The sequence below is a fragment of the Vipera berus genome, assembly GCF_964194415.1.
Source record: "Vipera berus genome assembly, chromosome: 2".
In the NCBI taxonomy this organism is placed as follows: domain Eukaryota; kingdom Metazoa; phylum Chordata; class Lepidosauria; order Squamata; family Viperidae; genus Vipera; species Vipera berus.
Window position 1 is genome coordinate 10,515,258 of NC_138203.1, and position 20,388 is coordinate 10,535,645.

General features: G+C 49.5%; 1 protein-coding gene across 4 annotated transcripts in view; it reads left to right on the plus strand.

Annotated features, from left to right (window-relative positions):
• Positions 1–3,790: 3,790 nt before the first annotated feature.
• The window catches only part of IL11RA (interleukin 11 receptor subunit alpha), a 105,571-nt gene continuing 88,973 nt past the window's right edge, over positions 3,791–20,388 (plus strand). For 3 of the 4 annotated variants that reach the window (XM_081319283.1, XM_081319287.1, XM_081319285.1), the window contains exon 1: positions 3,791–3,936. The gene's annotated coding sequence lies outside the window, so the exon portion shown is untranslated. Of the gene's footprint in view, positions 3,937–17,824; positions 17,853–20,388 lie in introns of those variants that run through there. The other variant, XM_081319284.1, reaches the window with a different exon arrangement.

The window sequence follows — 20,388 nt, forward strand, 5'->3', positions numbered from 1 at the left end:
AGGGGAAAGGGTGGGCTAGCCCACTCCCACTCCCCTAGCCCTTCCTCAGGCAGCCCTACAATGCAGGAGGATGGGAAAGGGGTAGAAATGGGGGGGGGTCTTTTCTTTGCTTTTTACAGTGAGGGTCTCTAAATGCTTCCGCTGCAAAGTCAGCATGCGGCAGGAGACGTAAGGCACATGAGCTCTGGAAGGCAGACAAGATTTGGAAGGAAAGGCCAGGCTTGAAAAGTCAGCAGGTTCATTTCCTGTAAAATATAATTCATTTATTTGCCCTGTTTGCACAAGTGTCCAAGGCTTTACAGGGGTCAAGAGCCCAGCCCTTCTGTAGGAGCCGTTCCTGGTCTCGAGAAGGAAATTAACCTGGGAGGATCCGGTGGGCCATCCCCCTTTCAAGGCAGTCCTCCTGCCTTCCCGCACAGCAGATAAACCAGATCGAAAAACCCGGGGATGTCAATGCAGCTAGTCCTCGACTTACAACAGTTCATTTAGTGACCATTCAAAAATGACAACAGCCCTGAAAAAAAGGGGGGGCTTATGGCCGTTTGCACCCTTACGACGGTTGCAGCATCCCCAGGGTCACGTGATCAAACTTCAGAGGTTTGGCAAACTGACTCATATATTTATGACGGTCACAGTGTCCCGGAGTCACGTGATCCCCTTTTACGACCTTCTGACAAGCAAAGTCCATGGGGAAACCGGTGTCACTTAACAATCGTGTGACTAACTGAATGTTTATTTAGTGATCAGTCAAAGTTGCAATGGCACGTCTTTGCCGAAGGACCACAGATTTGCTTAACCAATTTAACTAATCTGTGATCACCCAGCGTCACCTTGGAGGGGAGATGGACAGCATAAAATTTTCATGCAGTCAATGAGTGTGAAATAAATTATTCACGTTAACGATTGCAGTGAATTGCTTAACATCTGTGGTGAGAAAGGTCGTAACATGGGGCAAAACTCACTTAACAACTGTCTCGCTTAGAAACAGAAATTTTGGGCTCAACTGTGGTCGTATGTCAAGGACCACCTGCCTGAAGCCCTCTACCTGAAAGCAGCCAGGAAGACATCTTACTTGAATGCTCGGGCCAAACTGTGGAATCAATGCTGTTTCAAAGCCTCCGAGAGGCTGCCTGTTGCATGTGACTTACCCATAATATTTGCATGGCAATATGTACAGCTGAAACATAATAGAAATAGAAATAGAAATAATAGACTAGAATAGAATAGAATAGAACAGAATAGAATAAAGAGGAATGGAATGGAATAGAGCAGAACAGAAGAGGGAATAGGATAGGATAGGATAGGATAGGATAGGATAGGATAGGATAGGATAGGATAGGATAGGATAGGATAGGATAGGATAGGATAGGATAGGATAGGATAGGATAACAGTTCTGAATAGAATAGAATAGAATAGAATAGAATAGAATAGAATAGAATAGAATAGAATAGAATAGAATAGAATAGAATAGAATAGAATAGAATTTCTATTCTAAACTGCTATTCTATTCTATTCAGAACTGTTATTCTATTCTATTCTATTCTATAGAATAGAATAATAGTTCTGAATAGAATAGAATAACAGAACAGTTCTGAATAGAATAGAATAGAATAGAATAGAATAGAATAGAATAGAATAGAATAGAATAGAATAGAATAGAATAGAATAGAATAGAATAACAGAACAGACTAGACTAGACTAGACTAGACTAGACTAGACTAGACTAGACTAGAATGGAATAGAATAGAATAGAATAACAGATTTGGAAGGAACCTTGGGGGTCTTCTAGTCCACCCCCCCCTGCTCAGATCAAACTCTGCAGCTCATACCCTGAGAGACCCTTGCAAATTTAGGATCCTTAAGAGATACAGAACCAGCAATCCCATTTTATCCAGAATTATAAAACCATATATAGACCACTATGTATACCTTGCTCAAGGAGTCTGGTGGGAAGGTGATATATATTAGAAAGGAAACTGAACGGCGTGTTAAATGTGGCTGGCAGGCATTCGGCAAGCTAAGCACAATTTTCAAGAGCAACCTCCCCTTATGCTTAAAGAAAAAAGTTCTCCATCAGTGTGTGCTACCTGCTCTAACATATGCTGGTGAAACCCGGACACTAACCTCACAACCAATACAAAAGCTACGAGTGTTGCGAAGAGAGATGGAAAGAGACACGCTCGGCATCTCAAGACAAGTTGGAAAGACCCGCACACTGATTGGAGAACGATGCCATCAAGAGAGTCAAAGAACTGAAACGGAAATGGGCTGGTCCACACAGCAAGGAGGGCAGGTGGACCAAAGCGGTCCTAGAACAGATCCCACTCGATCAAAAGCATCCACGAAAGAGACCATAAGCAAGACGGATCAAGGACATCAGCCAAGTCCTGAGGGCCCAGCTGGCAAAAGAAAACTCAGGACCGTGGGGGTTGGAAACAGGTGGAAGAGGCCATCATCCTGCGGTGGATGGACAATGGGTAAAATGATGATGATGATAAAACCGTGACTATTTGCATTACAAGTTTCAGCTATGGCACTGTTCTGTACCAGCCTACTACCGGCCCTGCAGATAAGGCAGGGACAACCCCTTTACAAGAAGGTAAGAGGCTGGAACTAAGCCTGCCAAATTTATTAACATAAAAACATAAAACAGAGCAAACAGGAACCATGAAACAGGAGCTATTCAAGGGTTGCCTTCAGCAAACCAGCCCTCCCACACATTCCCCTTTTAAACAGTTCAGGGCGTGGCTTCTCTCTGCCTCCTTCCGAGGTGCCCCATTGCCTTCCTCTGTTTACTCCTGATTGACTGCCTCCTGCTTCATCCACCTGTCAGGCTCACACAGCTGGGTCTGCGTCGTGACCAGGTGGGAGGGGCCTGGCTGAGGGCTCTCATCAGCAAGCTCTCCAACCCCCTCAGCAACCTCTCCAACACCCCCCTCCTCCTCCTCTGAATAATGCCGAACCCACAGGCTGACCCTGAATCACAACAGGCAGGAGGAATTGGAATTGTGGAGGGCAGCTGGGTCACAAGGTCGAGAAACGCAAAATATACATTTTTATTTTATTTATATTGCTCTCCAAGCTTGCGTTAATATAATTCCTGAACGTTTCGTTACCAAACTAGGTAACATCCTCAGCAGGATTTTTTTTTGTCTTATTCTCTTTAGCTCTTAAATCTCCTGCTGAGGATGTTGCCTCGTTTGGCCAACGAAACAATTCAGGAATTCTCTTCGCAGAACAAACCAAAGCTAACATCTACTGTAAAACCAAAGCGGCAAATATTCTCTATGCATTTTATTCTTTAAAACTCATTTCATCTTCCGCCGGAGCCCTGAAGAAACTTTCCAAGTCCAAGTTTTCCTGCCGATGGTGGGTTCCCTCTCCTTCCCTACAATCCCCAGGAGAGCCAGGCTGAGATTGAGATGTTGGTTTGTTAAATTTATATGCCGCCTGCCGAGGGCCGTCGGGGTGGGGGGGGGCGGTCTTGGCCTGGAAAAAAATCGTCCCGATATTGGGTCGCCGAGAGAGGCCGGGGGGGGGGGTTTGCAGAGGTGCCGGGAGGGGCAGCCCCGCAGCTCCGGGACGGCAGAGGGGGGGGCGGCCTGGGGATTCAGGCTGCCCCCCCTTCCCGAGACGCCTCCAGAAAGGGGGTGCAAAAAGGGAGGGGGGCGTCTCCTCGGCGGGATTCGCTTCGCTGGCCCCGGCGGGCCGGTTTCGCTCTCCCCGGGAGCAGGGCGGGGAAGTCGGTCCGAGCCAGCAGCCGGGCGAGCCTTTCCTTCCCCAGCCGGGCCCGGACCGGCGGCTCGATTGGCCGGGCGGGGGCGCGCCTCCCGCACCGGGCAGGGCCCCCCCCCTCCTCCTCCTCCAGCGCCGGCGCGGCCGGACTCGGCTCCTGCGCTCGCCGGACAGCTTCGCCCGCCTCGCCCGGCCAAGAGGTAAGCGGCGCCGCCGAGCAACTTTCGCCCGACTCCCCCCGCTCGGCCCGAGCCGGAGCAGCGCAGCCCCGGAGGGAGCAGCCGGGCAGGGAGGCGCGGGGAGAGAAGCCCGGCCGCTCCCCGCAGGGCTCCGGGCGGGCGGGAGCAGCCGAGAGCGGCGGCGGCGGGACGGGTCCGTGGCGGCCGAGCTGGAACGGCCGGCTGTGGCCTCGCTTTCCCCTGCAACGCGGGGGAAAAAAGGCGTTGCGGGAACTTTGCCGCTGGCACCGCCCGCCCGCCAGCTGCCACCCCGGCAGCCTTCCCCGCTGCTGCCGCCGCCGCCTCCGGGCGTTGCTCCAGCCCGCAGGGGTCTTCAGACTTGGCCCTTTTATGACTTGTGGACTTCAACTCCCAGAATTCCTCAGCCAGCGTGGCTGGCTGAGGAATTCTGGGAGTTGAAGTCCACAAGTCATAAAAGGGCCAAGTTTGAAGACCCCTGCTGAGCCAGCGGGTCGAACCAGGCCGAGCCCTCCGGGCGGGGATCGAGCGCGGCAGGGCTGCGGTTGGGGAAGCGAGCGGGACTCGGGACCGGGGGCCGCCGCCGCTTTCAGGACTGCTCGAATGGGGGCAGCCAGAAGCGAGCTCGGGGAAGGGTCGTCAGAGGCTTCGGGAGCTGCGGGCCGCCCCCTCGGGTCCCCGCCACCCTGGTGGGGAAGGCCGGAGGGGCCCAGGCGGGATTTGCACAAAGGCTTGCACAAACTGGGCGCTGGGAAGGGGGCTGGCTGAGCGCGGGAGGGGTCTGCGTGGGGAGGGGGTGGGAGATTCACAGGGCCCGAAGAATTCGTGGCAGGAGGCGGCAGAGGCTGGTTTGGGCGGCTGCTCTTGCAAAGTGTGCGTTTGTGGGTTACAAGCTGGTTTAAGGAGAGGCTGTTCCGGGTGTGCAGCTCCCATTCTGGGTCTGGGTCAGACGGTGCCAGGCTGCCAACGCAGGTGGCAGGGAGGACGTTGACGCTCTGCAGACCTTTGCAAGCCAAAGTGTGTGGTGTGTGGGGTGGTCTGAATGTGCTTATGAGGTCCTCTCCTTGCACCACCACTTTAGTAGAACGTACATACACATACACACAGCAATTTGTCCATAATGGTAGAACATCTCCTGCTCAAGCAAGGGGTTGGACTAGAACCCAGGTCCCAACCTTTTGGGCACCAGGGACCGGTTCCGTGGAGAGAGGTTTTTCCATGGACCCAGAGAGTGTGTGGTTTTGTGTGCTGCCTGCATGCTGCAGATGGGGCTTTGCTTGTTTGTGCGGACCGGTTGCTGGTATGCTGCGGCCCAGTAGCAGTCCACGGTCTGGGGGTTGGGGACCCCTGGACTACAAGACCTCCAAAGTCCCTTCCAGCTCTGTTTTGTAATAACTCAGGGAATTATTGACTTCAGGGACACATTGCTTATCTGCTAAAGGAAGTTTCAAACTCCCATGGCATAAATCTGAGCATGGGGCTGGGAGATTCGAGGGGCCATTTTTCTCTGATGTTTGCTGTCCTCCCCATCAGAATTGGCAGGAGGACCTAGCTCCATGCCCAGTTGATTGCAGGCAGACGTACGGCTACAATTCGCCTCAAATATTTCCGTTGCTAAGCGAGACAATTGTTAAGTGAGTTTTGCCCCATTTCTTTCTTGCCACAGTTGCTAAGTGAATCACTGCAGTTGTTAAGCGAATCCGGCTTTCCCCGTTGACTTTGCTGGTCAGAAGTTCTCAAAAGGGGATCACGGGACACTGCAACCGTCGTAAATATGAGTCAGTTGCCAAATGTCTGAATTTTAATCGTGTGATCCTGAGGATGCTGCAACGGTCGCAAATGTGAAACATGAACCTAAGTCACTTTTTTTTCCCCCAGTGCTTTCTAACTTCGAAAGGTCACTAAAACGAACTGGTGTAAGTCAAGGAATGCGTGTAGAGCAGGGGTCCTCCACCATGGCCACATTAAGACCTGTGGACTTCAACTCCCAGAATTCCCATGGTCCATGGTTGAAGTCCACAGGTCTTAAAAGTGGCCATGGTGGAGGACCCCTGCTGTAAAGGGTCATCTGGCAGCATTGGGAAATGTGCCCACTGGAACAGCCACTCTGAGATCGGATCGGCTCCTTCGTTGCTGTTGCCCTTTTGCAAAGCAAGGAAGATTTGGCCTTTTCCCCAGGTTGAATTAGTTGAATTCGTGGGTGGGGTGAATTGGTTTGTTGATATGTTACCCTCATTTGGCAGCTTTTTTATTTTTACTGGGCACGTTTTTATGTGCTTGTTTTTGATGTGTGTGACAGAGATCTTTTTAGCGGGAGAGTGCTTGGCTGCAGACACTCCACGAAGGATTCGTGGATTGAAAGTTGCAGGTCAAGGAAAGGCTGGTGAAGCCTTGTGCCCAGATTTTGGACAAGGTGTTCTTTCACCCCTGAGATGGGTGTGTCTCAAGGATGCCCGGCCTGGAGGGATTTTGCAAAAGGCTGCAAGAATCCTGTGATTCACAAGGCGCCCTAGGGTGAGGTCTTCCCTTGCCAGCTTGTCTTGCGTACAGCCAGTCCTGTCCCCGTAACCTTGGGTGACAGCTGAGGCTACACGTAGTTGGGGGACCGTTGGCCTGGGGGGGTTGGGCCCCCTTCTGCCTCACAGTATCTTTAATGCAGAGTGGAGGCCACAGTGACCAGCCAGGAATACCACTCAGTTCTGTGGTGGCTGCAGGGCTGTCCAACCGTTAAGACCTGTGGATTTCAACTCCCAGAATTCCCCTTGTCAGCTTTAAGACTTATGGATTTCAACTCCCAAACTTGTCCTTGGCAGTTTAAGACTTGTGGACTTCAACTCCCAAACTTGTCCTTGGCAGTTTAAGACTTGTGGACTTCAACTCCCAGAATTCCCCTTGGCAGCTTTAAAACCTGTGGACTTCAACTCTCAGAATTCCCCTTGGCAGCTTTAAGACTCGTGGACGTCAACTCCCAGAATTCCCCAGCCAGCATGTCCTAGCTGGGGAATTCTAGGAGTTGAAGTCCACAAGTCTTAAAAGTGGCCAAGGTTGGAGACCCCTTCTCAAGAGGACCAAAACTGGAGACCTCTTTGGATGTCCAAGAGGATGGCAGTGGTCTGTTGGGGGTGGGGGGATTCTTCCTGAATGCGCCATTATGAAAGGCTTCTGCTTCCACAGCCATTGGGTAGCAAAGGGGTGCTTTTGATCACGGGAGCTGCGGCATCGACACAACATCATAAGTGTGAAAAACAGTCACAAGTCAGAGCGGTGGGCTTCATCCTGCTCTATTTTTGGGCTTTCTAAGAATCTCTTTGGAGCCCCCAACCCTGTGGTTTTTTTGGTGCATAACATGGGTGGCTTCACTGCCTTGACTTTTTCTGACTTCACTCTGCTGACCCCCCCCCCCATCCTCCCTCCTAGCCATGGAAGTCAGATTGGAGGGGGGGCGGGCTGGACATAAGTGGATGGACAGGATGGGTGGAGAGAGGATAAAGACCTAGCTCTGCCAAGTTGGCTTGAGGGGGCCTCATGTTGGGGGTGTCTGATAGATTAATATCAGTTCCCACCTTTCCCTCCCCCCCTGCTCATCCTACTTACTTCCTCCCCATCCTGTAGCTATTGTAGTTTGTGTTTTTATATGTTTGTAGTATTTTATTGATACAGTTTTATTTTAGAAAAATAATATTGTAAGCTGCACAGAGTTACCCTGTGGTGAGATAGGCAGCCAGTAAATTTGATAAATAAAATGAATATTGTTGCTCCTTCCAACAACACCCGGGCTCCTTGGGGATTAAACCTAGAGAGGAATAGGATTAGGATTAGGATTAGGATTAGGATAGGATAGAATAGAATAGAATAGAATAGAATAGAATAGAATAGAATAGAATAGAATAGAATAGAATAGAATAGAATAGAATAGAATAGAATAGAATAGAATAGAATAGAATAGAATAACAGTTTAGAATAGAATAGAATAGAATAGAATAGAATAGAATAGAATAGAATAGAATAGAATAGAATAGAATAGAATAGAATAGAATAGAATAGAATAGAATAGAATAGAATCTGGAAGGGACCTTAGAGGTTTTCTAGTCCAGCCCCCTTGCTCAATCAGGAGAACCTATACCATTTCAGACAAGTGACTGTCTAGCCTCTTCTTAAAAATCTCCAGTGATGGAGCACCCACGATTTCTATTGGCAAGTTGTTCCACTGGTTCATTCTCCTCCCTGTCAGGAAGTTTCTCCTCAATTCCAGGTTGCTTCTCTCTTTGATCAGCTTCCAGCCATTGTTTCTCTTCTTTCCCTCTGGTGAACAACCTGGCCCCCTCTGCCTTGTGGCAGCCCCTCAGATACTGGTACACTGCTATCATGTCTCCCCTATTTCTTCTTTTCTTGAGATGGAACAAAACTTTGCGCACAGGGCTGTTTGGTGAATATTCAGGAAGTGTTAAATCATCAAAAGCGCCTGCCAGACCGACTTGCGGGCCTTCACACCTTTGTGCTTTTCACCAGCCGTTCCTCTCGCCCCCACACCCGGCCTTTGCCACTCTGGAGACAGTTTAGACTAGTCTAGGGCGGGTTTTTTGCAGAAAAGCGAAGGGATGTGGCCTCTGGCTGGAGTTTGGCCAGCAAATTCCATCTCCTTTTATTACAAGTTTGCCGGCCTCTGTGGTGTGGAGACCTAAGCACTGAGTGTCTCCTGTAATCCGCCTTTCAGAGGTGGCGCTGTGGGGATAATGGGAGTCGTAGTCAGTCAATTATACCTTAAGCTCCTTGGGTCATTCTCTGGGGGTCGTCCTCCCATTGCTGTGCATGTTATTATATGATGGTGATGATTTATCATTATTCTGTTGCTTTGCCTGTGCAGGCAATCCTTGACTTACGACTCCAGTGAGCCCAAAATTTCTGTCGCTAAGGGAGACATTGGTTAAGCGAGTTTTGACCCATTTTACAACCTTTCTGGCCACGGTCATTAAGTGAGTCACTGCAGTTGTTAAATCAATAACAAAGCTGAGAAGTGAATCTGGCTTCTCCATTAACTTTGCTTGTCAGAAGATCCCGGGATGACGCGACCATCATAAATACGATGAGTCAGCTGCTAAGGGTCCGGATTTTGATTCCATGGGGAAGCTACAATGGTCATGAGTGTGAAAAATGGTCATAAGTCACTTTTTTCAGCGCTGTTACAGCTTCGAACAGCCACTAAGTGAATTGTAAGTTGAGGACTTAGCTGTAACTGAGAGCTTCTGCACCCGAGACAAATTCCTTGTGTGTCTCATCACACTTGGCCAAATAAAGTATTCAGTTCGGATCTCCTGCTTGAGCAAAGGGTTGGACTAGAAGACCTCCAAAGTCCCCGTTATTCTGTTAATTCAGTTCAGTTCATTTCCCCCAAAGACTAGGGTCTTTTACCCTGCAGCCCGTTTTACCCTCCTCTGTGGGGTGCAGACATGGATCCAGTGGGCACTTAAGAGGGGGGGGGGCTGCAGGGCAAAAGAAAAGGGGTTTGTCTGGTGAGATTTTTGGAAGTTGCCAAATGCAGCAGCTAAAAGTGTGAATTGAAGAAGAGGGAGGGGGCCGGCCACGTCTGGGCAGAAAGTGGTGTGTGGCGAGACGTGGGGTCTCTTGGGGAGTGAGCCCATTTTCTTAGAAAGTGGGGGCTTTCCCAGTCAGGAGAAAATCTGGGGGCTTGCATGAACCCCCCCCCCCGACACATACACACACACCAAAGGGCAGCTGAAGCCGAAGCTCCCGGGCGGAAGGCATGGGGTGGGGGGGGCCCTTTGGGGTTTCTCTTGCGAAGCATGAATGAATCAAGGCATGAATGAACCAGCCAGAGGGTGACTCAGCCTTCATCAGCACTGCTGCCCCCCCCAACCCGTCCTCCCCCTCCACCACTGCGGAACCTGAATCCTTTTGGAAGCGGCCCCTGTGGTGGCCCACGGCCTTATCGGAAGCCTTCCCCCCCCCCCCCGTGATTTACGGCCCATCTGTCGGCTGGCTGTCCTTCGCAGGAGCGTCCTTCAAGCAGGAGCGTCCTTCAAGCGAGGGGACAAGCCAGGCTGAAGTCACATTGCCAGGCCCAGCAGCCCTGCCCATGTGGGAATGGCCACAGAAGGGACGCTGCTGGGGGTGGCGGGGGGGCATCAATTGAAGGCCTCTGAGGGGCTGTGGGGGCAGACGTGGGGAGAAGAGCATTGCAAAGGCTGGGGAGACGTGAGAGATTGAAGAATGAGCCTTTGGCATCCTTTCCCTGGCACAGCTGGCAAATACAGAAGGACAGAGTTGGAAGGGACCTTGGAGGTCTTCTAGTCCAACCTCCCACACCCCCTCTCAAGCAGGAGACCCTATATTATTTCAGACAAATGACTGTCCAAGGGTAGGCAGCCTTGGCTCTTTTATGTCTGGTGGACTTCAACTCCCAGAATTCCTGAGCCGGCATGGCTCAGCTTGGAAACCTCTCCCTTTCCCCTCAGCATGGCTGGCTCAGGAATTCTGGGAGTTGAAGTCCACCAGTCATAAAAGAGCTAAGGTTGCCTACCCCTGGTCTAGTCTCTTCCTGAAAGCCTCCAGTGATGAAGCACTTACAACTTCTAAAGGCAAGCCATTCCACTGGTTAATTAACAGAATGGTAGAGTTGGAGGGAACCTTAGAGGTCTTCTAGTCCAACCCCCTGGTCTAGCAGGAGACCCTTCAGACAAATGGCCTTCCAATCTCTTCTAGCATTTCTTTTGCTTCTGTCCCCCCCCCTCCTCCCCTGCCCCCCTGCATAGCTCAACAGGAGGCAGCTGCCAAACCAGAACGCATGAAGACTTAAAAGAGGATTTTTGCAGGTTGCACCTGCAGGGTGCCAAGGCAGGCATTTAAGCTGAATCAAAAAGTGTCCATTTATGTATTTCCTTAAGTGGACGCAGTAAAAAATATTAAGCCAGTCCTCGATTTACAACTCTTCATTTAGTGACTGTTCAAAGCTACAACAACACTGAAAAAAGCGACGATCGTTTTTCACCCTTAACGACCTTTGTAGAACCCCCAGGGTCACGTGGTCAAAATTCAGGTGCTTGGCAATTTATGACGGTTATACCATCCCGGGCTCACATGATCCCCTTTTGCAACCTTCCGACAAAGTTAGTAAGTAACAACCACCATGTTACTAACTTTAACATCTGCAGTGATTCACTTAACAACTCTGGCAAGAAAGATTGTAAAATGGGGCAAAACTCACTTAACAACCGTCTCGCTCAGCAGTAGAAATTTTGGGGCTTATATTGTGGTCGTAAGTAGAGGACTTCTTGTATTTGCGCTACTAAATCAAAAGAAATGGCTTTTGTACGTCACCTGTTCTGGAATATCACAGTTTGATTTCAGTGCTTTTATTTATTTGTTTATTTGTCTGTGTCTATCAAATATGTATGCCTCCAGGCTCCCAGCACCAAGCCTCTGATTAATGACAACACTAATTAGGTGAATATCTTCAAATCTCATACAGTTCTCTCACCAAAAACAACTCGCATTTGGGGGGGGGGAGAGAGACAATTTCTTTTAAACAAACAATGACAAATTGTTTTTATTTTTCCAAAATTATTCTCCTGTGCAAGTCTTCCCCTCTGACGTGTTGGGGGAACTGCAAAATCAAAAATCAGTAAGACTTTTTTTGCATTGCCTGCTATTCCGCAGCCTTGGACGTTTCTGCATAAAATAAGGCGGTCTCTCATTTGAAAACGGCTCAGCTGTCTGTGACATTGCTTGGCAAGAGAGCGGTGGGCTGGCTGCACCTCCCATTTATCTGGATCCTGTCTTTCTTCAAGGTTAATGCTGTTTCTCCCCTGCCCCCACCCCACCTTGTGCTGTTTAGTAAGGGGTTTGAATGGGGTCTGGAGGACAGGACCAGTGTGTGTGGAAGGGTGCAGATTGTTCTCCTTTTACCCTAAAGAGTGGCTTCTCCTTAAGGGGGCCACAGGGACCAGATCCTCTGTCTTCAAGGTTTTGATTAATCATTGGGGAAGGGGAAAGCAGTGAAGTGGGCTCATTTTATATTTTAAAATTCAAGGGACAGCTAATGTCTCAGAAGTCAGCAAATTGAGCGCTGCCTCTGTTGGGAAAACAGACTGAAAGTCACTGAGACATTTGCGTTTTGGAAACTGAAATTAATTGCTCAGGTACACAGAATTGGCTTAGTAGAGCCAGCTTCATTGTAGTCTTAAGAAAAAGACGTTGTAATTTATCAGCTCTTTTAAATAGATTAGATTAAAAAAAGAATGGAACTATTGTTGTAGGATGTATTGCAGGTAATCCTCAACTGACAAACATATTCAGCCCAAATTTCATGATGCTAAGTGAGAAATTTCTTAGGTGAATTTTGCCTCGTTTTGCAACCGTTCTTCTCACGGTTGTTAAGTGAATCCTTGCAGCTGTTAAGTTAGTAACAGAGTTGTTAAAGCGAACCTGGTTTCTTCCTCAATTTTGCTTGTCAGAAGGTCACAAAAGGGGATCACGTAAGCTGAGACACTGCGACCGTCATAACTATGAATCGGTTGCCAAGCATCTTAATTTTGGTCAGGTGATCCTGGGGACACTGCAAAGGTCGTAAGTGTGGAAAATGGTCATAAGTCACTTTTTTCAGCACCGTTGTAACTTTGAAAGCTCACTGAAAAAACTGCTGTAAGTCGAGGACTATCTGTAGTGGCATCTTGATAATCTGGCATCTCTCCCCTCCCCAATAATTAAGAGACTCAAACAGAGGGTCCCTCACCTCACTTTTTGAGCTAAGTGGTGTTTTCCTAAGAGCTGCTCCACACCTTTTCAAGGTCCTCTCCTTGTTCCACCTGTAAAGTCGCCTGCTTCACATAGAGACGGACACAGAGCTGGGGTAAAGATGAGTTTATTCTGAACAGAACGAACTGGGGAAACAGGGAAGCCTGGCGTCTATTTGTACCTGCCCAGGTGGATGGCATCCAATCAGTTCAAACCTGGGCTTCCTGCCAGTGCAGGTGACAATGGGTGTAGATCCTGGCTTCCCACCAGGCTGACCATGCCTGGGGCTGTCAACAGCTTAACTCATTAGGCTTATCCTGAGTGAGCAGTCATCGCCCGGAGCTGTCCAGCCCCTCTGCTGATCTGCACCATCAGCCTCCTGCTGTGCTGTCCTTTGTGTATGCTGGGAGGCATACACTGCACCACCCAAAAACAGGATTTACTGGCAAACTGAATAAGGCCCATGGGTGTCCTTGCATGGGGCTGCAAAAAAGCAGATGCCATTTTATTTTTTTTTATTTTTTTTATTTTAATTCAGGGAAAGTGAGGTCTGTGATATTCACACCTCACTTTATCTGTTGTCATATAGTCCTCGACTTACTACAGTTCATTTACTGACAGTTCAAACTTAAAATAGCACTAAAAACAGACTTACGATCGTTTTTTTCCCACACTTAACGACCGGTTGCAGCATGCCCGTGGTCACGTGATCAAAATTCAGACGCTTGGCAACTGACTCGTATTTATGACAATCGGCAGTGTCCCGGGGTCAAGTGATCCCCTTTGGTGACCTTCTGACAAGCAAAGTCAGTGGAGAAGCCAGATCCACTTAGCAACTGTGTTGCTAACTGCAGTGATCCACTTAACAACGGTGGCGAGAAAGGTCGTAAAATGGGGCAAAATTCACTTAACAGCTCTCCTTTGGCAACAGAAATTTTGGGCTCAGTTGTAAGTCGAGGACTTACCTGTAACTCCTAGATCCCATCCTAAAGATTGAGACAAACGTTAGGTAGTTCAGGGAAGCAGTTGCTGGAAACTGTTTAAGAGGGGATTGAGGAAAATGGGTATATTTAGCTTGGAGGAAAGTCAGCTGAGGAGCAACTTTGTTGTTGTTAGTTGCGAAGTCGTGTCCGACCCATCGTGACCCCATGGGCATCGTTCCTCCAGGCCTTCCTGTCCTCTACCACAGGGCTTTTCAACTTTTTCACCCATTGTACCACTTTTAGGATATGGCAACATCCGTGTACCACCAGTCGCCTAGCAAGGTGTCAAAAACTTGATGGCCAAAAAAAAAAAAAGGGAAAAAGTGATGAAGTACAGGTAGTCCTCGATTTACAACAGTTCGCTTAGTGACTGTTCGAAGTTACAATGGCACTGGAAAAAGAGCCCCCCAAGCCACAGCTGAGGAAGACACCTGCCTGCCCACCCGGCGGCGCTCTTCCTCCTGATCCTGGCGTTTCCGCTGAGCCCTGACAGCCCTGCAGCTCCAGCCATCTCTCGCTCAGGCTTGTGCGGTGCTGCCACCGGTTCAGCTCATTCCCCTCCCCCGCTACCATTTTTCGAGGATGGTCGCGTACCACCTGCCAGGGGCCCATGTACCACAAGTGGTACCCGTACCGCAGGTTGAAAAACCCTGCTCTACCATCTTCTGGAGTCCATTTAAGCTCACGCCTACTGCTTCTGTGACTCCATCCAGCCACCTCATTCTCTGTCGTCCCCTTCTTCTCTTGCCCTCAACCTTTCCCAGCATTAGGCTCTTCTCCAGCAGGCAACTTTATCCCTCTATAAAATGCTTGAAGGACGAGGGTCAGCGGTCAGCGGTGAAGGGGGCCAAGTCCTTTCCAGCACCATCTCAGAGAGAGGACGTGGAACCGTGCCTGTGACTGACGGGCAGGCTGATTGGGGATGGATGCTAGGAAAGGCTTTCCAAGGCAGAAGTGAGGTTTATGCCAGCACCCAGTGACCCAGAACGACCATGGGGGTGGGGGGTGGGGTGGGGGTGGGGTGTCCAATTGCACACTTGTAGGAAAGTGAAGACTCAGCTATCCTTGGCCTGGGATCAATAAAGTAGAGTATTTGTCACTCAGGGTTGAAACGAGGGCGCCTTGGTGCCCTCTGAGCTTGGTGGTTTTCTTGCAGACGGTTTTATGAACCAAACTAGGTAACATCATCAGTGCTAGAAGAGAGGGGGGGCTGCAGAGAGGAGGAGGAAGAGGAGAAGGAGGAAGACTGTGGGATTCTTGGTGCTCTCTGTGCTTGGTGGTTTTCTTGCAGAAGTTTCATGACCCAACTATTTATTTATTTATTTTATTTATTTAATTAGATTTCTATACCGCCCTATTCCCGAAGGACTCAGGGCGGTTTACAGGGCAGCATAAAATACAATATAAAAATAATTTAAATTAAAATAAATTAAATTGATTCAGCCCAACAATTAAAACAATATTTAAAAGCTAAAACCCCTTCAGTCCAGGCCTGATAAGTCGAAAAACCAGGTTTTCAGGTCCCGGCGAAATGAGCGCAGATCGGGGGCAGTCCGGAGTTCCACAGGTAAATCATTCCAAACGGCAGGCGCGCCCACAGAGAATGCCCTCCCTCTGGGGATCACCTGCCGGCACTCCCTAACTGGCGGCACCCTAAGGAGGGCCTCTCTATGGGAGCGCACAGGACGATGGGAAATTGATGCTGGCAGCAGGTGCTCCCTCAGATAATCCGGGCCCATGCCATGTAGGGCTTTATAGGTCATTTCCAGCACCTTGAATCTCACCCGGAGGGCAACCGGAAGCCAATACAGCTCGCGGAGAAGAGGCGTTACACGGGAGTATTGGGAAACTCCCATCACAACTCGCGCGGCTGCATTCTGCACCAGCTGAAGCCTCCGAGTGGTCCTCAAGGGCAGCCCCATGTAGAGAGCATTGCAGTAGTCTAACCGAGAGGTCACGAGCGCATGAGTGACTGTGCCTAGGGCATCTCGGTCCAGATAGGGCCGCAACTGGCGCACCAGGCGAACCTGGGCAAAAGCCCCCCTAGGTCACCTCATCAGTACTACTAGGAGGGGGTGGGGAGAGGAGCGTGGGGTCCTTGGTGCTCTCTGACCTCCATTCTTTTCTTGCAAATGTTTCATTGTCAAAATTACACAGCAACGTCACAAGCATTGGTGAGGTTACCTACTTTGGGAAAGGAAACGCAAGAAAACAACCAAGCTCAGAGAGCACCAAGGGACCCCCTCGGTCTGGGGTGCCATCAACGGGACAGGGGGAGATGGGGGGTGGGTGGACAATAGGACCCCTTCCCCTTTGAGTTCCCAGCATTTTGCCCTCGGAGCATGATGGCCCTAGGTTCTGCCTCGGCTTGCTTTTCCCAATAAGCCACCGAGTTGGCGATCATTTAAAAGCCATTTATTACTTTGAAAAGCTGGGGTCTCTCTCTCTCTCTCTATGAAAAGAGGGGAACCTGGAGAAATGGATTACGTTTGCTTTGACCGTTTGCACAACAAAGAACGTCAAAGCAAAAAAGTGGATTGGCTTAGAAATGGCCAGTCACATCACCAAACTTACAGCCTCCAACAGTACGTGAGCAGAGCCGTGGAAAAGGGCATCGTATTCTGAGTAAAAGTAAAAGGAACATTTTGTAAAGGAAAAATGCCATAATGGGTAAGACACATCCTGGGTGCTTCCCAAGGTTGGCCTTGAATATTTTTCTTTTGTTCGTGGAGGCTTGAGAACAGCCGGAAAGGAAACTCTTATTTACAATGTATATCAAATGCTCTCCTGCCAGTCCTGCTTTACGACACAGTTAGGCTTTTCTTGAAGGTTAAGCCTTGTTAGCAATACATTTGGGAAAGGCAGATCTAAAATTCAAGCAAACCCATGTTAGTTAGCTAGTGCAACAGAACTACAAAGACCAAAACATCTCGTGTATTACAAAGTCCATCCTGTGTGGCCCTCAAGCACTCCCAAGCTGAGTAGGAGGAAGCCAAGGGAGAATTGTCCCAGAGGACCTCCCCCCCCTCCAGTTTTGCCTTCCCCTCCTCTGGGCTGTCACTGTTAGCAGCTTTGTGGAGGCAAGCCGATTCATGAGGAGTCCCCTTGATGAGTCCACACAGGTATTTTACCATCAATGGGTTAAAACAGACTGCAAGGGAAGAGGGACAAACATAGAACAAGGAATAATAGAGTGGAAGGGACCTTGGAGGTCTTCTAGTCCAACCCCCTGAACAGGCAGGAAACCCTACACCATTTCAGACAAATGGCTGGCCAGTCTCTTCTTAAAAACTTCCAGTGTTGGAGCATTCACCACTTCTGGAGGCAGGTTGTTCCACTGGTTAATTGCTCTAACTGTCAGGAAGTTTCTCCTTAGTTCTAGGTTGCTTCTCTCCTTGATTAGTTTCCATCTGTTGCTTCTTGTCCTGCCTTCAGATGCTTTGGAGAATAGCTTGACTGCCTCTTCATTGTGGCAGCCACCCAGATATTGGAAGACTGCTATCTGGTCACCCCTGGTCGTTCTTTTTACTAGACCAGACATACCCAATTCCTGTAATGGTTCTTCGTATGTTTTAAACTGAGTGTGTGCATGACCCTGTCATTATTTTAGGCCCAGCTGCTCAGCCTTGATTGCAGAAGGGCCGCGGTTAGGGCATGATCCAGATTTTAAACAAAGGTTGGGACGGAGCCACTTACTGTCAGGAAGACTGTTTACTACGCACTTGCAACAGACTGGATTCCTGCACGGGCGGGTTTTCCCCTAAGAGGATTGGAGTGTGGCTGACCACAGGCATGAAGAGCTGCTCCAGATTGGGGGCGGGGGGGCGGGGGGGCACTCTCTGGTAGTGTCCCTCTTAGATTAGCAGCCTTCTCTCTGACTCCTAGAGTCACCTCTGGGTCAGTAATTGCAGGAGGAGAACTGTGGGGTCCTTGGTGCTCTCTGAGCTTGGTGGTTTTCTTGCAGATGTTTCATGAACCAATTTTGTTGTTGTTAGCTGCGAAGTTGTGTCCGACCCATTGCGACCCCATGGACAATGTTCCTCCAGGCCTTCCTGTCCTCTACCATCTTCTGGAGTCCATTTAAGCTCACGCCTACCGCTTCAGTGACTCCATCCAGCCACCTCATTCTCTGTCGTCCCCTTCTTCTCTTGCCCTCAACCTTTCCCAGCATGAGGCTCTTCTCCAGTGAGTCCTTCCTTCTCATTAGGTGGCCAAAGTATTTGAGTTTTAGCTTCAGGATCTGGCCTTCCAAAGAGCAGTCAGGGTTGATCTCCTCTAGGACTGACCGGTTTGATCGCCTTGCAGTCCAAGGGATTCGCAGGAGTCTTCTCCAGCACCATAGTTCAAAGGCCTCCATTCCAATTAGGGAACATCATCAGTGCTAGAAGGGAGGGGAGGGGTTGTGGAGAGGAGGAGGACTGTGAGGTCCTTGGTGCTCTCTGAGCTTGGTGGTTTTCTTGCAGATGTTTCATGCACCATCATAACTTCCGATGATTCCTAAGTGACCTGTCATAAATCGAGGACTGTCTATAAAGTGTCATTTTTATAGTTTGTTTTTATTTCTGTCCCAGCCTCTCACCCTCTCACCCTCCTTCCTTCCAGCAGCTCGGAACCTCTCCCTCCTGCCAACTTTACACACTACGCCATCCCTGTGAGGGAGGTCAAGTCAAGAAAGGGTGATGGTCCAAGCCACGGGGGCTGGCTTGGAGGCTCATACTTGGCTCCAGCCCTTCTGCCCCCTCCCTAACCCTGGCCAATAACTGGGTGGTCTCAGTGGGTGGGGGAATCGGGTGGGGAAGCAGCTCCTGCCCGATGGTCTGCCGTGGATTCCTGGGTTATGCTGAAAGCCCTGGTGGTGGGGAGCGATGCCGGGGTTCCAGGACAGCCTGGCCCAACTGCCCTGGAGACTGGGAAGGGGAAGGGGCCCTGCTGCCTGGGGGCAAGTGGGGGACCTTCCCACTCAGGGAAGCATCTGCTGTTGCACAACTGGAAATGAGGTCCTGCTTGTCCATGTCTGGAAGCTTGTGGGCCGAGTCACTTCTCCCCACAAGGCTGTTTTAAATGCCCTTCCTGGAGGGAAAGGGGGGACTTGATGGGGAAATGGCCCCCTGCAATTCTACAGGTAGTCCTTGAGATACAACAGTTCATTTAGTGACTGAAGTTACAACAGCACTGGAAACAGTGACTTATGACCGTTTTTCACACGACTGTTGCAGCATCCCCCATAGTCACGGGGTCAAAATTCAGATACTTGGCAACTGACAATAATAATAATAATAATAATAATAATAATAATAATAATAATAATAATAATAATAATAAGAAGAAGAAGAAGAAGAAGAAGAAGAAGAAGAAGAAGAAGAAGAAGAAGAAGAAGAAGAAGAAGAAGAAGAAGAAGAAGAAGAAGAAGAAGAAGAAGAAGTAGTAGTTGGAAGGGACCTTGGAGGTCTTCTAGTCCAGCCCCCTGCTCAAGCAGGAGACCCTACACCATTTCAAACAAATGGCTGTCCAGTCTCTTCTTAAAAACTTACAGTGTTGGAGCATTCACCGCTTCTGGAGGCAGGTTGATCCACTGGTTAATTTATGATGGTCGCAGTGCCCGGGGTCCCCTTTGGCGACCTTTTGACAAGCAAAGTCAGTGGGGAAGCCAGATTTATTTAACAACTATGTGGTTAACTTGACAGCCGCAATGATTCATTTAACAACCGTGGCCAGAAAGATCGTATGATGGTGCAAAATTCACTTAAAAACTGTCTCGCTTAGCAACAGAAACATTGGGCTCCATTGTGGTCATAAGTCGAGGACTACCAGTACTTTGCTTCTTTAGTGCCAGGTGAGAAGGGGATTGAGAATCAAGGTGAAGAGAGTGGGGGCTAGGGAGCGGTCAGATAACAGAGGGCCTAGCGCAGGGGTAGGCAACCTTGGCTCTTTTATGACTCGTGGACTTCAACTCCCAGAATTCCTGAGCCAGCCATGCTGAGGGGAAAGGGAGAGGTTTCCAAGCTGAGCCATGCTGGCTCAGGAATTCTGGGAGTTGAAGTCCACGAGTCATAAAAGAGCCAAGGTTGCCTACCCCAGGCCTAGCCCACAGCTTCACAATGGTTAGAGAAAAGCCTCACAGACTTGCAAAAAAAAATCCTGTTAACGTAGTCTTACAGTAAAGTAGAATCAGCTCATCCGGTTTGAACAGAACGAGGTGTGATCCTGGAAGTAATACCTTTGCCTTGTTTCAGTTGCGACTGTGATGCTGGCGTGCAAACTATTAAACACATTGTGCAAGATTGTCCACAAGAATGTGCGTGCTCTGGTTCCCTAAAACCGGTTCCGTGGAGAGAGGTTTTTCCACAGACCAAAGGGTGCGTGGTTTTGTGTGCTGCCTGCGTTTTGCGGATGGGGTTTTCCTTGTTTGTGTGGAGCGGTTGCTGGCGTGCTGCAGCCTGGTACTGGTCCACAAACCGGGGGGTTGGGGACCCCTGCTCTAGAGGACCTGCACAAAGCAACGCCAGAGGAGACCACCTGTGCTTTGGTCAAGAAGCAGGCGAGACAGCAAGTTAACAGTTTAACTTTTTATTTGGAACCAGGCAAAGAACAAGGGAACAAGACATCTATTTATACTGACAGCTGCCGGCGGCTTGACCAATCAGGGGTGAGTCTGCTCCCGCGCCGTAGTCTCCGCCAATCGGAGCCGTCCGGTTTTGACAGCTCGGAGCTGTCATCTGTA